Source organism: Myxine glutinosa, chromosome 12, assembly GCF_964187855.1.
Source record: "Myxine glutinosa chromosome 12, kmMyxGlut1.1, whole genome shotgun sequence".
In the NCBI taxonomy this organism is placed as follows: Eukaryota; Metazoa; Chordata; class Myxini; order Myxiniformes; family Myxinidae; genus Myxine; species Myxine glutinosa.
In genome coordinates, this window is record NC_136272.1 from 28,274,149 (window position 1) to 28,293,812 (window position 19,664).

General features: G+C 44.6%; 1 protein-coding gene across 6 annotated transcripts in view; it reads left to right on the forward strand.

Moving 5' to 3' along the window:
- Positions 1–545: 545 nt before the first annotated feature.
- LOC137438044 (estrogen-related receptor gamma) overlaps positions 546–19,664 on the forward strand; it is a 210,926-nt gene continuing 191,807 nt past the window's right edge. For 3 of the 6 annotated variants that reach the window (XM_068132915.2, XM_068132914.2, XM_068132918.2), the window contains exon 1: positions 576–741. The gene's annotated coding sequence lies outside the window, so the exon portion shown is untranslated. Of the gene's footprint in view, positions 742–1,303; positions 1,379–19,664 lie in introns of all 6 variants that reach the window. The other 3 variants (XM_078766640.1, XM_068132913.2, XM_068132912.2) reach the window with 3 other exon arrangements.

Genomic DNA, 19,664 nt, shown 5'->3' on the forward strand with positions numbered 1-19,664 from the left:
GCTCTCTCTTTCTCTCTCTCTTTCTCTTTTCTCTCTCTCCTTCTCTCTCTCTCTCTCTCTCTCTCTCTCTCTCTCTCTCTATCTCTATCTCTATCTCTATCTCTATCTCTATCTCTATCTCTCTCTCTCTCTCTCTCTCTCTCTCTCTCTCTCTCTATCTCTCTATCTCTCTCTTTCTCTCTTTCTCTCTTTCTCTTTCTCTCTCTTTCTCTCTCTTTCTCTCTTTCTCTCTCTCTTTCTCTTTTCTTTCACTCCTACTCTCTCTCTCTATCTCTTTCTCTCTCTTTCCCTCTCTCTTTCTCTCTCTCTCTCTCTCTCTCTCTCTCTCTCTCTCTCTCTCTCTCTCTCTCTCTCTCTCCACCCTCTCCTTTTCTCCTTTTCTCCCTTCCTCTCTTTCTCTTTCCTTACGCTTACCCACCCCTTCATCCCCTTAGCAGGCCCAATGCGTCTCCACATCCCCACCTTCCCTTCCGATACTTGCTCTCACCGCACCTGTACATCTGCATTCTATTCGCCAGCTATACTTAGCATGGGGGGATATGGGCGGAGCGGTTTCCCTTTGAGCCCAGCGGGAGCACACAAACCGAACCCGACCACCACGTGCCGTGTCTATTTCCCTCCCTCCATCCCTTCATTTTCCCTGCACTGCCAGTCCAGTCCATGCCAACCTGAGTCCAGATGTACGACAGCTAGCAGCGCGCTTCTCCGCCGCTTCCACTACGCATGCGTCACCTGCGCGACGTGAGTATTATCGTGTCTACTGAACTACTTTTACCTTCTCACATTATTTTTGTTCACTTAACTTGGAGCTCTACCACCTTAAGGCACCCGAATCCCTTTCTCTTGCATTCCTTCAATGCGCTCTCAAGTTTACGCACTGCATGGCATGGCAGCGTACCACCATGTGCCAATCGATGCTCCTCCATATAGATCTTCGGCTCTGATTCTCCCTGCTTGCCCCAGATGAAGTCTGTGCCCTCAACCCTGATAAGTTTACACCTGAACTCATTCGTATGTTCATCCAGCAAGCTTCTGTCATTACTGATGTGCTCACTTCTACCACATCCTACTCGTCCCCACAATGCTCAGTCGAGTTTCGTGTAGGGGTGGAGCACAGATGTTATGACAGTGGATGCGACTTTAACTCTATCCCGGAGCTTCCGGTCTCATGAACTGAAAACATTATTAGTCGTGAAATGTGCATGGCCGAGGTCTTCAGATGTGACATTCACGGCATTCATACAGGATACGTGCTTGTAGTGTCGGTCGGTTCCACAATCCTTATACCTCAAAATTTCCCCAGGACGTGTTTCATCAGCTTTGCGGAGCCTCGAGCCACTTTGGCCTTGCTAGTTCGGGCACATCGCTGGTACAGTGAGTGAGTGCCCTGCTGCATTCCTCTCGAAACACCCAAATGTCATTTCTCTCTCCCTCACACACAATTTTCAAGTGATTGTGCCTGGGGGAACCCTGAGACACAAATGCAATGCTGACGAATGGCCAGAAGCGTGTAAACTTCTGTATAATGTATTTTATGAACAACTGGGAGTTTTAACAAACAAATTTATTTTGATTTTGTGGCTGGCATACCTGGTGCCAAGGTATTGTATATGGCTGCGCGTCACTCAGAACCATGAAAATGTTCCTTGATTCATTTTCTCTGTGCTTCTTTGCTTGTGAAGTTTTTGTGAAGCCAGATCTGGCTCATTACATTTTGATCTCTTCTATGGGGCAGATTTGGCCCACCACATTTTGATCCGGCCCACCATGTTTTGATTTTTGCCCACCATGTTTTGATCTGGCCCACCATGTTTTGATCTGGCCCACCACGTTTAGATCTGGCCCACCATGTTTTGATCTGGCCCACCATGTTTTGATCTGGCAGGTGGACCAGATCTGGCCAATCATGTATTGATCCGTCCCACCACGTTTTGATCCAGCCCACCACGTTTAGATCTGGCACACCATGTTTTGATCTGGCCCACCATGTTTTGATCTGGCAGGTGGACCAGATCTGGCCAATCATGTATTGATCCGGCCCACCATGTTTAGATCCGGCCCACCATGTTTTGATCTGGCCCGCCACGTTTAGATCTGGCCCGCCACGTTTAGATCTGGCCCGCCACGTTTAGATCTGGCCCACCACGTTTAGATCCGGCACACCATGTTTTGATCTGGCCCACCATGTATTAATTTGGCCCACCACGTTTAGATCTGCCCCACCACGTTTAGATCCGGCACACCATGTTTTGATCCGGCCCACCACATTTTGATCTGGCCTGTGGACCAGGTCTGGCTAATCATGTATTGATCTGGCCCACCATGTTTAGATCCGGCCCACCATGTTTTGATCTGACCCACCCTGTATTAATCTGGCCCACCACGTTTAGATCTGGCCCACCACATTTAGATCTGGCACACCATGATTTGATCTGGCCCACCACATTTTGATCTGGCCTGTGGACCAGGTCTGGCCCACCATGTTGTGATCTGGCCTGTGGGCCAGATCTGGCCAATCATGTATTGATCTGCCCCACCACGTTTAGATCCGGCCCACCATGTTTTGATCCGGCTCACGTGGTGATACTTTGTTCAGTATTTCATGTGGCTTTTATCACTTCACTCGAAAACAACTTAGGAATACCGACAACAAGTATTCCCCCCAACATGGACATTTTCATCAAAAGGAAGCAATTTCTGAAGTCACATTAGGTAATGTAAGTTACTTTGAAATTGTAATTAGTATTGTGACGATAATGTGTATGGTTCCTTATGTTACATTTGCTACGTTTGTATCAAGAATCAGGATGTCTAGTTACATAACAATCATTTTTATATGTGCAGTCACCACAATCAGAATGATTAGTAACATTACTGATCCACATATGTGCTGTTTAAATGACTAACACATCACTAGGCATACATCTAGGCCACAGCAACTTTACCAATGGCTGTCAAGGCCCTCCGAGCCCCAATCGCCGACCTGTTTTAAAGGTAGCCTCTCTTTTCCCACATGGTGGGCCTGTCTTTTCATTCGTTTTGCTCGGGGTACTTAATACAGTCCTCATGCCCGCTTCCCGTGATGTGCACGCAGCAGCGGGCAACCGACATTGCCCAGACTTGAATAGATCGATAAACGCATTTCGATGTGCCGCCTGCTAGAGAGATGCACTGGTGGGGTACTCTCCTCCTGGGCATGAATGGGCTTGTCGATAGGTCCAAACCTTTGGCCCAGCATGGCAAGATTCTCAAGAGGTCTTTTATTTTCCATAATCTTGTCGCAGTGGTTTAAGATGGTCGGTACATTTTTTCAATTATGGCAAGATAGGTTTTGGTAGTGGATGTGAGTGTCCATTATTGGGTTTTATGGTTGATGTTTCTCTCAACAACCTCAACAAACAATCATTTGTCTGTTCAGGGATCTAGTGGTTAATGACACCCAGGCCTCTAGAAAATGACCGCATCAGCAATAACAACACACGTGTTCCTTTCACCACTGGAAGCAGGCAAACTCCACTGTACCCCAGCATGGTGCAAGCATTTCATTAGTGGAAACAATTTGCACTGTAAGCTGGGGAGATCCATGGAAGTAAACAAGGCAAGAGATGAGCTCTCTTTTCCAGACGTCAGACCGAAGGCTATGGGTTTCTGCGTCTTTCTGATTAAGCAAAGGGCTGCACATGGCGTTGTCTCACTCTGGGATTGTCTATGGACAAAGTGTAAAGTACAAGTCCTGGGTAGGGGCTGGATCGCCAAAAGCTGGAACCTATTGCTTCATGGGCTGGTCTGTACAGGTCAGGAAAAGAGAAAGAGAGATGTGACAATCCCTTCAGCTTATTGAGGACCTGATTGAATGACCATCCGGATCATCGTTTGGGCTCTCATCGAGGTTTCGACCCTTCGGTCCCAGAACCTCTCCGAACGGCAGATCCACAACATTATTTGTGGAGAGGGTCAGTCAGAGCAGTTTCATTGATAATGTTTGTGAAATGGCCTGAACTTTAATTTGAGTCTCCACCAAAACGAAACATTCAACGCTCACGAGGGTTCGCAAGATATTTAACAGCTGGTCTTGAATAATGGTGGAGGCGTCACCTGACCACAAACAAGACCAAAAGTCTAACAGCCGGGCTTGTAAAATCTTATAAACCACAAACACATATTATTAGCTTTTCAAACAGTCGCTAATGCTGTTTATAACATTAAACAAAGAAATTTGGAGGAATCCAGACATCCATGAGGTCGGTTTTACTTACAGAACTGAGCGAAGATCTACTGTAATCTATATACTCCACAATGGTTGGAGGTGTGCTCATTTACCAAGCAGCTAGCTAGCGCTTGCCAAGCCAGCCGTTCCGTAAGGGTTTTGAATGGAGTGCTTGCTCGAATGCTTAAACCACTTAGTTATCTCTCCACAAGAAACTTGGTAAATGAACACACACCCAATGTTCTTGAGACCCGACCATAGATCTACTGTAATCTATATACCTCAAAGAGGAATGGCCCTTCCTGCCACTCCCATAGTGAGCGGATGTACTTGTAAATTAAAATGTTGGTCGGTTCAGTCAGCCGTCGTAATGACATCATAGACGTAATGACGTAACAGACACAAAACTGATATATTTTAACTTCCAGTAAGTTTGCAGTCACTACGAAGGGATTAGCGTTATGAGTAGATTTACTATAATATTAACGTTACATTATCATTATTTCGAAAATGATATTACTATCAAAAAACCGAGGTGAATTCCTTACTTCCTCGGTTATTAATATTAGTGCCGAACAACGCTCATCACTGATCATGAACCATACACCGCTTCAATCCATTAACTTTCCATTCATGACATTAGGATTAAAGCATTACGATTATATTTACTATATTATTATTATTATTACTATTACGAAAACGATACTTCTGAAACGATACACTACTGTATTAAGAAACCTGGGCTTAATTTGTCCGAAGCGGTCCGAAAGTGAAGCATAACGCCTAAGGCCTATACGTACCATATTGTTGGAAGAGCCGTAACGCCGATGCTTTCGATGTTTGATGGTCATTTTAACAATCGGTTTGTTTGTGTTTCAGTTTCACATAGAATGAAAAACGTAAAGGTAGAGCATGGCGATTATGATATATGACAGGTTCGACAATATGTTTGGCATGAACGGCATATAAATCAAAATGGCGGAGTGTGGAGAGTCAGCCGCTGCACCGCTGTAATGACATCAGACGTAATCACATCATCCTGTCATGTGACCAGCTTCTCAGCTCTGATTGGTATACGTTTGAGGGGACATACATACATACATACATACATACATACATACATACAGATGGACGGACAAACACTGTTCTAGATGGCTCTGCCCGATGGGCTACGCCGGAAAAAGAAAAGTTGATGCAATACTTAGGCACTTTCGGACCTAGTCACAGCATTTAAGATCGGGAAGCAACTCCCATAGTTGGTGCTTAGACAAATCTCAAATGAACATGTTCATAAATACAGGGATATTCACAGGTAGGAACAGGAAGAGTAAAGATGTGTATTGCAACACCCAGAGCAAAGGTCTAAAGACATAAAATAACCGAAAGTTAGAAAATGGACAAATATACAGTGGCTGATGTCACAACGTGACATTGCGTCATGTATGAACACCGAAACTTTTGCAACCGGTTCTTGTTCATCGCTGTAAGCTGGAAACAAGTAAAACACCGGTAGATTATATCTTATCCCCAACATATGTGGGTGATGGATACAAGATGTAGCAACTTCTATTGTTTTGAGGATTATATTGAAGTGTCAGTGATTTGTTTTGAGTTTCTAATGGTTGTAAAATCAGAGCGGATTAACAGAGATTCTCCAGGGAAGCAGTCGTGCAATGCAGACAGACATCTTCGATGGGTCGAATTATGGATGTACACCTATAACTGCGGTCTGCAGGATTCAAGAGGCTTACCGAACCAGTCAGTGATGAACTTTTTCGATTCAGATGAGTTTGGCCATGAACACCTACTCTAAACTTTGTACTACTTCCTTCAATGATTGTGCCGACCTTATCAATAGGCAATGACTCGAAAAGTGTTTCTTCCACTGATACGATGCTCATTACAAGCGAATTTTAACAAGCACACACTAAAAGCTCGTGTGGGTCCTGCATTTACACGGGGAGATGGAAGTAGTACAAAGTTGAGGATAGGCGTTCACGGGCAAACTCGTCTTGATGAACTGTTGTCACAATCCGTGCACCACCCATGCTCTCGGTCCGGGGTTCAAATCTTAATCGCTCCCGCCTGGGTGGCACTTTTCATAACACTGTAGGCATATACTGTAAAACACTCTTCCACACTATCTAGAGATAGAGGAGTATGGCGATATTAGTGGGACTTGTAGGTACTTTGTGTGTGAGTGTGTGATGGCTACTGGGGTTGGTGCGGTGCAGGCAAGGTTTGGCCGAATGGCTTTCTCCTGCGCCAAATTTATTTATGTGTGTATCCTTGCGTGTATCTCGTTGACTTCACACGAGTTTACAAATGATTCAAACTAAGTGACTAAGTTGCAAATTACAGATATTAGAGGCATTGAAAACTTTTTTCAAAAGCCTGTTCTCGAGACCTTGGCCTGGAAATGCGGGGCATCCTCTGACTGCTACTTGTAACGGGAACAGTTTGAACATGCAACTTATGGATTACTGAATTCTCGGCCACTTGTACTAAGCCAGTCTAACATTCCTCTATGCTGTACTTATAAACTCTGCTCTTTGACTGCATACCACAAAAGGAAATGCAGATGTAGGGCCCCCAACGTGCGAACACACCAGCACGTGCCACACAACAAAACTATGATGCACACCTGATATACCTGGCCACTTGCCTTCTCAACATCCCCAGGTATTCATGAAATTTTTATTTTTCATGATCGATTCTCCAATGTTTCCCCCCAGAAGAGGCAGTTATAAGAAAGAAAGTTTTGTGAAACAGGAGATCATCGGTTGGCCAGCGAGTGTGCGAAGTGGTCCGGAGCTCTTTCAAAAATCAATGGAAGAGGTTCATTAAGCACATGAATGAGTTAAGTTATGGGGGTTTCCATTTGTATGGAGGGGTAGGAAATCTATCTTTCCTCTTTTATGTGGTCTGGCATCTACCTCTCTATCCACGTGCACAGTGCGAGCCACTTGCCGTCCGAAACCTGTCTTTTTGGATACAATATCGAGGCTTGTGGAAGACCTAGAACACGGAATGGATCAAGAAGTAACAGAATAGAATGAAGATGTGTAAGTAGAAAGAGACAGGGAAATACACCAACAGCAGTGTTGAGGGAAAAAATAGAGGGACACTTGGAGAAATAAGAGATGTGGGGAAGAATTAGGGAAAGGAGAGGACGCAAGGTGTGGCCAATATGGTCAAGAGGACTTGGAAATGAGGTCAAGATGAAACCCACAAACTCTCAGGAGGTTAAAACTGGGAATTTGGAAAGAGGTGGGCTTGTTGAGGGTTAACATGGGTAGAAAAGATGGGACATGAAGGATGATCTGCGATGGTGGTGAACAGCTGTCTTGAAGACCTGGAGGGAAGAATGACATTGAAGAGACTACGGAAGTGGTTCACAGGCTTTGTTAGTTTGTTTGTGGAAATCTTTGTTCGTTTTCGTCACCTTTCTTTCATCTCCATTTGCCTTTTCCTTCTTCAAGCTCTGACACCAAAGCAGTAAACGCCTCTTCCATGTGCACATACCCGCTGTGACGAAAGCATTTCTGCTGAATCTTTGTCGGCAAGAAAGCTTCAGTGAGTTTGCCTTCAAACTTCTTCCATTGACACGCACAGGTAGGGCCGATACTAATATCCTGAGTTTGGAGAGACCTTGGCCTGGGAATGTGGAGTAAATACAGACAAGTCACACACAGCGAGCAATTATTTACTTACTTACTTACTTACTTATTTATACACTAGATCTGGGCTCATGGAAGAGAGAGAGATGACAGAGGGCAAAAAAGCAATGAACTGCCCCAGTAGGGTCACATTTGGACGGAGTAAGCAAAGGGAATGAATGAATGAAGAAGAAGGGGATAAGACAGAGAGACACAGCAGCCAACAACGGTGGGGTGGGGTTAATGGGGATGGAAGAAAAATTGCAAGTAGGTTTGGGGGATTAAATGGTAGTGCACCACTTTGGGGAAGCCAAATATCGCAATACCCCATTCATACGTCGCATTTTCATGAAGCCGATGTGAGAGCCGCAAAACGTGTTGAAACAAAAGGCGAACAAATATTTGGAGTTGAATGCAAAGGTGAATTTGTCCTAACAGGAGTACTATATAAAGATGGTCTTATCAAAATTAATCTTACTGGGTATTCGTATTAATGGAAGTATTTCAAGAAAGCCTTATTATCCTGTCTAATATTCCTTGCAGTGACTTCCATACATATCTGCCTGAGGTCCTGTCTTGTTGTCACAACACAATGGCATGATAATAGTCAAGGTGTTTTCCTTGCCATTGCCGTTTGCTGGGCCGGTAATTAAATTGTCACAGTTTTGTAAGGATCCTTAGCAGTGTTGGGAATCCGGTGCATTGTGCTGATCATTTATTTCCTGCATCGTCGTGTCCATATGTGTTTTTTGCTGGAACAAACAGCCAGGCCCCTGGTTGGCTGCCAAGATGCTGCCCCCCCCCCCTTTTGTCATATATTCAATCCCACCCAAGCTAGGTTTGCCATAATTAATTAGTGTCAGCAGATCAGGCCCTGCCTGTCTTCCCAGCGTGAATCTTAAAATGAAAGTTCCGCAAGAAGCGTTGTCTGGCTCAGGAGCAAACGAGGCGTACGGGAAGATTGGATCGGAACCCCCTGCAAGGCCGTGGTGTACTCCTCGCATTCCTCGACTATCTTGGTCCGGGCCACTTCAACCATTCGCTCCAAAGTTCTGTCTTTTATCAATCTTCAACTGCTGTTCACTGTTGCAAACCATCCGACCTTTGTTTTCTGTTCGCAGGATGACGAGAATGTGAAGGCAGATGATTGCGGAACGAAGGCGGTGGGTGGTTACAGTGTCTGGAGTCCTTGCTTACTTTATGATCTGTCATGCAATGTGGCAGCAAATCATTCCTAATGCAAATCATATTCGATGGGATCCTCTGATTGTTCGCATTGTTGTGCTTTCGTGAAAGCAGACAACAGTTGTACCGGTGGTCTTCAGGGGCATGCCTTACAAGTGTCTGACAAACCACAACAAGAAAAAGAGCAATCAGAGATTGCAAACCCTCGCCAGGATGTATTTTCAGTGGTTTTTAAGGCTTTCGTGTTAAAACAAATATGGCGGCCGAACCACGTGACCGATGACGTCATCATATTGTTTTTTATAAACTAATTTATCCCTAGATTATGCTCAAGAAATTTCATCTTGATCGGATGAAGTTTTGTACTTGTCGAATTATGATGTCATAATGGAGGCACCTATGACATCATTAACATATTTTATTCCCCATGGAGAGTTCTTTACAATGAGTGGTGTCTCAATTTGTTCTATTCAGCCCTTTCGGAGATAGAGGTGCAAATGTTTTAGTTTTTTCCAAGATGGCGGCCGAACCACGTGACCTATGACGTCATAATTATCATTATAAAATTCTACAGGGGGAGTTGCACCTATGGTGAAAATTTCCTGTCAATCAGACCAACGGTTGCAGAGAAAATCATATTTATTCTGTGCGGACAAACAGACAAACAAATGAAAAATCGGTCAGAGACCGAGGACCTGCCGGAATGTACTTTTTTTTTTTGATTTGCCAACCACTCCCCGCCATCACGGTCGACTCTCCAATGCACAATCCCACGAGATATGCGGAAAGGACGACCCAAAACCAATTATCTTTTTAAGATTTGCTTTTGTTGAGGCTTTTGTGTTAAAACAAATATGGCGGCCTTACCACGTGACCGATGACGTCACCATTATTTGTTTTCGAAACTAATTTATTCCTCGATTATGCTCAAGAAATTTCATCTTGATCGGATGAAGTTTTGTACTTGTCGAATTATGATGTCATAATGGAATCACCTATGACATCATCATTAACATATTTTATTCCCCATGGAGAGTTCCTTACAATGAGCCATGTCTCAATTTTTCCTATTCAGCACTTTCGGAGATATAGAGGTGTAATTTTTTATCGGTTTTTCCAAGATGGCGGCCGAACCACGTGACCGATAACGTCATCATTATTATTTTTTTCTCCACCAGTTTATGCCGACATGGCGCTCAAGAAATTGAATATTGATTGGATGAAGTTTTGTACTTGTCGAATTATCAAATTATGATGTCATAATGGAGGCCTTGGGCTGATAGAGTTAAAAAGTGGACACAGTCTATTCCAGGGAAAGACAAATATGTGTGTATAGTTTGGCGATTCTACGTGCAACGGTGTAGACGTAGTACTGCGAACAAACAGACAGACTGACCGATTTTTCGTCTGTCTGTTTGTTTGTCTGAGATCGAGGACTTGCTAGAATGTACTTTTTTATCGGCCATTTTGGACAAATATGGCGGCTGAACCACGTGACAGATGGCCTCATCATTATTTGTTTTCTTAACTAATTTATTCCTTGATGATGCTCAAGATATTTCATCTTGATCGGATGATGTTTTGTACTTGTCGAATTATGACGTCATAATGGAGGCACCTATGACATCATCATTAACATATTTTATTCCCCATGGAGAGTTCTTTACAATGAGCCATGTCTCAATTTTTTCTATTCAGCACTTTCGGAGATATCGATGTGCAAAGTTTTTCGGCTTTTCCAAGATGGCGGCCGAACCACGTGGCCGATGACGTCATCACTTTTTTTCTCTCTACCAGTTTATGCCGACATGGCGCTCAAGAACTTGCATCTTGATCGGATGAAGTTTTGTACTTGTCGAATTATGACGTCATAATGGAGGCACCACTGACATCATTAACATATTTTATTCCCCATGGAGAGCTCTTTGCAATGAGCCATGTCGCAATTTTTTCTATTCAGCATTTTCGGAGATATAGAGGTGCACAATTTTTTTGTTTTTTCCAAGATGGTGGCCGAACCACGTGACCAATGACGTCATCGTTTTTGTTTTTTTCTCCACCTGTTTATGCCGTCATGTCGCTCAAGGAATTGCATCTTGATTGGATGAAGTTTTGTACTTGTCGAATTATCAAATTATGACGTCATAATGGAGGCCTTGGGCCGAGAGAGTTAAAAATTGGGCACAGTCTATTCCAGGGAAAGACAAATATGTGTGCAAAGTTTGGCGATTCTACGTGCAACGGTGTCGACGTAGTACTGCGAACAAACAGCCAGACAAACCAACCGATCAACATACTTGCCGGAATCTTTTCCGGCAAGTAACAAACAGACAAACGGACTCAAATGCAATACTCTCCTCTGGCGAGGGTAATGATAACCCGGGTACAGAGTACTGGATATGGGCACCCATTCACCGTTATTTATGTGACACACTGTGTCGTGTTTAGTATTCGTAAGCAGGTGGGTGCAGAGCCATATCATGGGTCTTCTCTGAAGGGCGGTGGCTCCGAAGACCCCTGCCCTGCCTGATAGCACCACTTTCGAAACGTGTGATCATGCAAGTTGCAGCCAATCCTGTTGCCTGTAATGGGGAATGCACGAACAAAATGAAATCCCATAAAAGGAATGGAAGATTGGGATGTTGGCGAAGAGGAAGGGAAGGGAGGGTCCAGACAGATTGTGTGGATACATCTTTATAATCTGTGTGCCTCAAGTTTCACGAATGTTTGTAATTTAAACTTTAACTTGAAGTCAAACACTTTTTCTTTTCTTTTAATCATTAGCACGTCTGGCATTCTTTTCTCTGGAGGTGAATGTTTGCTCACGTCCTGCTAAACAAAGTTGTTAAAAACTACATTTCCTGCAGACTTGTCATTTCCCTCCAGGACTGCGTGCATTTTTGGTGGGACAGATAGGTCAGAGGAAAATGCACTTTCCTTTGAGCCGCGTCTCCTAGGTTCGAATCTAGACCCAGCTGAGCTCTGACGTGCCACCCCGGTGTTTCACAGGTGGGGCGATGCATCGACGCTTGCTCCATCCCTCGGATTGGCGTTGACCCGGAGGACCCATCTGCCAACACCGGCTGTTGGTGGGTGTTAAAGATCCTTTTATGTCTTAGCAAAGAGTAGGCAAGTTGTCATCAGCATTTGGGCATTTGGCGGTTGTCAGGCCGTGCAAACAGCAAGGGATGGGAATTTTAACTTGACACTCAGCCATGCTTGAGTGGTCCCTCTCCTCCAAGTGAAGAGATTCATTTCTAGAGTTTCATCTCTCTGCCGCTCCCCCTTCTCTCTCTATCTCTGTCTTTTATACACTTATTACCCTCGCCAGAGGAGAGGGTATTGCATTTGAGTCCGTTTGTTTGTCCGCACAGAATAAATATGATTTTCTCTGCAACCGTTGGTCCTAGTGACAGGAAATTTTCACCATAGGTGCAACTCCACCTGTATAAATTTTTTAAATAATTATGACGTCATAGGTCACGTGGTTCGGCCGCTATCTTGGAAAAACAGAAAAACTTTGCACCTCTATATCTCGGAAAGCGCTGAATAGAAAAAATTGAGACATTGCTCAATTTCTCTGGAGGTGACTACCCACCAACCACCACCAGAAAAATATAGAAACGAACCTTTTGTGGTCGGTAAAGAACTCTCCATGGGGAATAAAATATGTTAATGATGATGTCATAGGTGCCTCCATTATGACGTCATAATTCGACAAGTACAAAACTTCATCTGATCAAGATGAAATTTCTTGAGCATAATCAAGGAATACATTCATTTAGAAAAAAAATAATGACCATCAGTCACCTGGTTCGGCCGCCATATTTGTTTTAACACAAAAGCCTTAAAAACCACTGAAAATACATCCTGGCAAGGGTTTGCAATCTCTGATTGCTCTTTTTCTTGTTAGTTTTGCATCACCTTTCCCTTCAACATCATCACATCCATGTTGCCCTTTTGACTTCAAGTTGAGGCCATTTTTCATCTTTGTTGTGCACTTTCCAGGATTGTCGATGATGTGGCCTTGTGGAAATCCGTTGTACACTTTCCCTTTTGGGTGGTGGTCCATTCGAATGCTCAGGGAAGGACTGCTCGCATTTTCCAAATTATATTGATGTTTCCATCGTTTCACCCTCTTTCCATTTCTTTCAGTCCCAAATTCCCTTACAAGGCCTTTCTGGCAACCTCTCCTTGGAATATTCCTGAGCATTAACTGACATTGTTGTTGTTAGGATTCCCGGAGTAAGTCCAGTGTTCGTTAAAACGTGATTTTTGCTGTTGATTTAAAAACGAGCACAGGAGAGGTGTTCTGGGGGAGGGATGTAGATTCTGCAGGAGTAAGAGACCAAACAGCTCTTTATTGTCATCTTGTAAATGACAGAAAGTGCTGCATCGCAGTTTCGCCAGGTGACATACATCACTCTTGAGACGGGGCTGCTTCATGTGCGTTTTGCGATTGTGAATTTTTTAACACCAGTACCAGCTTTCCTGCGCTGTGTGTGTCAAGGCCGTGAGAGTGCCTTGTGCTGAGGTTCATTTGTCTCCGGGTAGAATGTGGACCTCACCGCGAATTTGACCCTCTTGTGATGACCAAGGTGGAGAGCTTGTAATCAGTGTGTTTTGATATTCGCTGAATTCTCTAAATCATGCGAGACTTCCACGAAGGCAGCACCGCTGAGCAATCGGTCACAGTGATAAAGAGATGTAAAACTTGGCGGTGACAGCTTTATGTTTCATAACACTTTTAATCCTATGGGTAGCTTTCAAGTCACGTGGATTATCCTCATTACATGTGAGGGCGTACAAGCAGGGTGCTACATGGTGGAGCACGGCGTCTTTTGAAGATGCTGTGTAGAGGTGGTTGTCAATCTTGGTTTCATCTTCACCTATGATGATGCCAGGGTATTTATCTCCAAAAACAATTATTTCTGCCCGAATTTGAATGGTGTGCATGCGTCATTGGTTGTTATCTTACTATAAAATTCACCAAATGTCCGTCTATCCGTTCGAAGGTTCCGCAAAAACGGCTCAACCGATCGCAACGATATTTTGGGTGGGTATTCCTGGGACCCCTGGGAGTAAAATAGGCTATATTGTTTTTCCAATTTTTCCAAGTTTTCCAATTTTCCAGTTTTTCCAAACACGATGGAATAATATTTACCGATATGAACAGTGATGTGGCTTTTGTTGAAATTATACGTACCAGGAGAGAGTAGATCGACTCCTGACAAACTCTTCCCATATAAACGTGCGGCTCCGAAGCAACACAGCAGTGTGTGCAAAGTGACTGAGAAACAGGTGTAGCGGCCACTTCCGTTTTACAGATTCGGCGCGCAGTCTTTAAACATAAACGTGCGACTGAGAAAAACGTGTAGCGGCCGCTTCCGTTTTGCAGAATTCAATCTTTTTTCAAAATGGGCGCCATGTACTGTTTAGATTTTTTTTTTTTGCGTGTGAAATGATTCAACGGATGTTTATATGAATCGTTTAAAATAAAAAAGCCTTTTGATATTTTGTCTTTTCATTTGGGCTTCCCAATTGAAGCCCCGCCCATAGGGCGGGTACCGTTGCTAGTCTCCATAATTTGGGTTTTAGAAGGTGGAACGGAGTCCTCCCAGTAGTCGAAGTATCCTATCCATCCCTGCTTCAGTGAAGGATTGCGATTAATGTGCTAAGTTGTGAAGTTGTTGTTCTCAGAGTTTTGTTCCAAGGGCTCTTTTCAGGATCGTCGCTGAGCCCCATACAGCCTCCAACTGAAGTTCGTTTGTGGTAATGTTCCTAGGGATGGTTTTTAAGATCTCTGTAAGGTTCTTCTTCATCATTCCCAATGCCCCAATAATCACTGTTACAATTCCTGCACTCTTCAGTTTTCAGGATATTTTCACTTAATTCTTGAGGTCTTCGTATTTGGTCATTTTCTTGATTTCTGCATTATTTAGGCCAAAATCGCTGGGTACTGATATCCAATGCTGTATTTTCCCTTTTGTCCCCCAGTACAATGTGCGGTCGCAATGCTTTGTTTTCTATGTTCACGCTGGATGGCATCATCCGGTCATATGTGAACATTATGTCCTTGTTTTCAATTATTGCTTTTAGTTCATGTTTTCATGAGTTTTGTGGAACTGGGATGTTGCAGTTTCTGCAGTTGTGCCAGTGGATTACTCTACATACCTTGTTGTGCCTTTGGGTGTACAGCTGGTCTGACATGAGTTTTTTACATCCCAATAGGAGGTGACTCGTGCTTTCTGTTTCTACCTTGCAAAACCTATACTTGGCCGATTGACTCGGTTCTACCATCTTTTTAAATCCATTAATGTACTATCCATGGTCTTGGGCATTGATAAAGTAATTTGTTCTCCGTCCCAGTTGAGCTCACCTCTTCTTAGCCATTCCAGTGATCCTTCTTTGTCTATCCCCAATCTGTCCAACTTTTTCAATTATGTGTGTGTGTGTGTGTGTGTGTGTGTGTGTGTGTGTGTGTGTGTGTGTGTGTGTGTGTGTGTGTGTGTGTGTGTGTGTGTGTGTGTGTGTGCACGCGCTAGTAATGAATACAGTTCTTTTGAAGGTCTGTGCTATATGATGGCATATTGCACATCGTCGACGGATCGGTCTACCATTGTGGATACCTTTAAGTTCCAGTGGCAATAAACTTTTACTTTGTTCATAACTCATGAGGCAGGTTCAAAACATCTGAGATCTGTACGAGTAATTCCTATCCGACATGTGCAATCTATAGACGTACGCGAAGGTACAACTCTTTCTGATACGAAGCTTAATTACCTCCGCCACCGAACTTTTCACCCCTGTTTGTTTTTCTGTCTGTCTGTCTGTGAACAGGATATCTCAAAACGTTGTGGACAGATTCAGACAAAATTTGGTGGTGAGGTTGAGTGCTTCAATTAAGGATGAAATGATTAGATTTTGGTGAAGATCTGGATCTGGATCCGATAATTTTTTTAAGTGATTCTTCACCATTGAGAGTTAGGGAAAAAAACAACAACGATATATAGCACGATATCTCAAATAGTTGTGGATGGATTCGGACGAAACGTGATGGACAGGTGTGGTATGTGACGAGGAAGAATTGTTCCAGTTTTGGTGAAGATTCGATCCAGACCTGGATCAGAGAACTTTTATGCCCCCGTCCCCAAGGTGCCTGGAGGCATTATGCTTTCAGGTTGTTTGTCCGTCCGTACGGGCTAAACCTCGTTTTTCTCAGCAACCACATGTCTGATTGAGACGAAACTTTCAGGGTATGAGTGACACCCATGCAGAATGTTTTTATGATAATTGTGATGTCATAGGCCATGCGGTATAGTAGCCAAGTACTCGCAATGGGGAACAAAAGAATGATAATGATGACATCATCGGGGAAGTGGTATACCAGCAATAAATGTTTTAATTTAAGGCCCTATCCTAAAAATCTGAAATTGCATGCACATGATCTATGACCCATTTGTATTGAAATATTAAAGTTATGACATCATAGGTCACATGGTTTGGCAGCCATATTGGATTTAAGGAAAATATTAAATAATTGTATCTCTGAAATTGCTTACCCTATTGATGAGAAATTTTATAAATGTCATCTAACACCATTGTTGCATATAATTTGATAAGGATGACGTCATAGGTCACGTCGTTTGGCAGCCATCTTCGATAGAAAAACGAACCTTATCCGATCAACATGAAACTTCACAAACGTGATCCCCCTACCCATACATATGCAGAGTGCACATTGTTGATGTCATATGTCACGTGGTTTGGCAGCCATATTAGCTTGAAAGCCGGTATATTTTTTAAAAAGTTCCTTCTCCGAAAACGCTTCACCGATCGACGTGAAACCTGTCCTGTGGCAAAAATGTGATACTTCAAAACAGCTGAAGGGATTTAAACCAAACTTGTTTATTTTTAGGACAGCGAACGAGGGCATCTACCCGTTGTCATGAGCAGGGACTACACGGAGGCATATTGGCGACACAGTTGCATTGCTCTCGTTTATTTTCTCAAGTGTTGCTTCACCAATCGGAGATTTGGCCACATAAAAATATAGCCTGATATTTCAAAAAGTTGTGGATGGATTATGACAAAACTTGGTGGATGAGTTGGGTAGGTGACAAGAACAAGACGATTATATTTTGGTTCAGGTCCGAATCCAGATCCGACCTATCGGTGGATGCAAGACGTAAACTGCTCAGCTTGGCGGAGGTACGCTCTGTCTACCGAGTTATATACTCTAGTTTTCTCCGGAAGTCTTGTTGTTGATGCTCATTTGACCAATCGTCGGTAGATTGTCCTCGCTCCCTGCAAAGACCTTCGGGGAGGCCAAAGTAAGAGCAATATCCGCCGCAGCTTGGCTTGCAAAAGGAAATTGTTAAAAGAACTTCAATTTTGCTTTTCATCATATCGTAGGCTGTCGGCAGACTTCCATTACTCAGGATTAGTGTCTCCTGCTCAGCTAATCAATCGTCCTCAAATGAAGCGCTCCTGTTTGATATGCGTAATCCCGCCTCGGCTGCGCCGCCTCCGATCAAACAGACTTTGAACTGATAGAGAGTCCGAGGTGTGGGTTGTTCGGAGCCGGCGATCGTGGTGGTCGGGAACGTGGGTGGGAGGATTTAGTGGACGAAGGTGTTGCTAAATTGGCCTTTAATTGGCCGGCCTGTCCGTTCCACCGTCACGTGATGTGAGTGAAGCACACGCTCGCCATTATTATGTGATTGGTGGTTTTGGCGCGTTATTTGTGTTTTAATTATTATATTTTAACATTTATTTGATTTAAAGCTCGTCTGGGGTAGATGCAGGACAAAGACGTTAGTACACACCTGTGTGTATTTTCACATGATTTACATCATACATGCACATTATACTATCGTATGCTGTTATAGACTATAGGTAAGCATGTCATTATGGTGCACTGGATTTGAACCTGGGCTCTCTCCATCATGAGCCATTGGTTCAACAGGGAACGGTAAACACTCATTGGTGCCTTTTTATTTGGCATAACGCTCAGTGTCACCAGATCGCCATCAGCTGAACATCCTGACAAGTGACACATGTTGAGATGGGACATTTGTATAACACGGTGTGTTTGTCACACGAGACAATGTTTAAAAACCTACACAACAATGGCGGCAGTTCACCTTCCCTATCCCACTCCCGATTACCCTCCTCACCCACCCCCCCCCCCCCCTCACCACCATTTCTCCCCTCCCCCCACCACTATCTCCCTCGACCTCTCACCTCTCACCACCATTTCCCCCTTCCCCCAACGACATTTCCCCCTCCCCTCACCACCATTTCCCCCTTCCCCCACCGACATTTCCCCCTCCCCTCACCACCATTTCTCTAAACCCCCCTCACCACCATCTTCCCCCTCCCCATCACCACCATTCCCCCTCCCCATCACCATTTCCCCACCCCCCCTCACCACCATTTCTCCACTCCCCCCCCCCCCCCACCACCATTTCCCCATCTCCCCCACCACCATCTCCTCCTCCTTCTCACCACAATTTACTCATTCCCCCATCTCCATTTCCCCTTTCTCCCTACCACCATCTCCACTCCCCCTCACCACCATTTACCGGTCCCCCCCCCATATCAGTTTCCCCCTCTCCATCCCTCTTTCCCCCTCCCCTTACCACCATTTCTCTAACCCCCCCTCACCACCATCTTCCCCCTCCCCATCGCCACCATTTCCCCACCCCCCCCCCCCCTCACCACAATTTACTCATCCCCCCATCTCCATTTCCCCTTCCTCCCCACCACCATCTCCACTCCCCCTCACCACCATTTACCGGTCCCCCCCCCCCCCCCATATCAATTTCCCCCTCTCCATCTCTCTTTCCCCCTACTCATCTCCAATTACACGTCCTCCCCCGCCCCCATCGTTCACCGTCCCCCTCCCCTCCCGCCCCCCGAATGTGTCCCATCCCAAGTTATGCCACGAGACTACACCTCTCCAGTAGTTATTTTCTTTTTAGATTAAAAGTTGTTCGATAATGATTTATGAACGTACTCTACAAAATGTGCACATTTATGAATGCTGTAAGAACAATGGAGATTGAATAAAGATTGTAGTGTCAGCAAACCATGGATTACATAATGTGTTTGTACAATTTGTGTTATTTGATAACAGCGAGGAATTTACCCCAAAACTACCTTTTACAACACCCTTCCACTCTCCATCCCTCCACTATCCTCCCCTTCCTCCTTCTCCTCCCCTCCCTCTTTCCACTCCCCTATATGCCCCTACCCTCCCCTTCTCTCCCTTCCCACCCCTTCGCTCCACCCAACTCTTCTCCTTCCACTCCTCCTCTCACTTCCCATCCCTCTGCTCCACTACACTCCCCTCACCTTTCCTCCCCTTCCTCACCTCCCCTCCCTTCCTCCTCCACTTCATCCTCCTTCCCTCCCCCCATTGCCTTCCCCATTACCTCCTCCATTTCCTTCCCCCTATCTCCCTCCTCCCTCCCCCATCTCCATCCCCCATCTCCTCCCCCCATCTCCTTCCCCTTCCCCCTCCCCTTACACCCCTCCCCCCACCATACTCACCCTCCTCTCCTCCTCTCTTCCTCACTCTTCCCCTGTCCCAACTGTTCCCCTCCCTT